Below are 520 nucleotides of genomic sequence, written 5' to 3'. Positions count from 1 at the left end.
TTAAAGACAAACTATGTAGTGCTTGTCAAATGGGTAAACAAGCAAAAACTTGTTTCAAAACAAAGCACATGGTTTCTTCTGATAGACCATTACAACTACTTCATATGGATTTATTTGGTCCCTCTAGGACAAAACGTTTTGGTGGAAATTACTATGCTCTTGTTATAGTGGACGATTTTTCTAGATATACCTGGACTCTCTTCTTAGTACATAAGAATGAGGCATTCAAAGCCTTTAGAATTTATGCTAAAAGAGTTAAAAATGAAAAATCTCTAAAAATCGCCGTTATACGAAGTGATCATAGGCGAGAATTTTAAAACTCCTATTTTGAGGAATTCTGTGATGATCTTGGGATCAACCACAATTTTTCTGCTCCTAGAACACCTCAACAAAATGGTGTTGTAGAGAGAAAGAATCGGTCCTTAGAAGAACTGACTCAAACAATGTTAAATGAAACTAACCTCCCAAAATACTTTTGGGCTGATGCAGTTAGCACTGCTTGTTATGTTTTGAATCGAGT

The sequence above is a fragment of the Lupinus angustifolius genome, chromosome LG12 (genome assembly GCF_001865875.1).
Source record: "Lupinus angustifolius cultivar Tanjil chromosome LG12, LupAngTanjil_v1.0, whole genome shotgun sequence".
In the NCBI taxonomy this organism is placed as follows: Eukaryota; Viridiplantae; Streptophyta; class Magnoliopsida; order Fabales; family Fabaceae; genus Lupinus; species Lupinus angustifolius.
The sequence above is the reverse complement of the archived record's forward strand: the minus strand, read 5'-3'. Positions refer to the sequence as shown.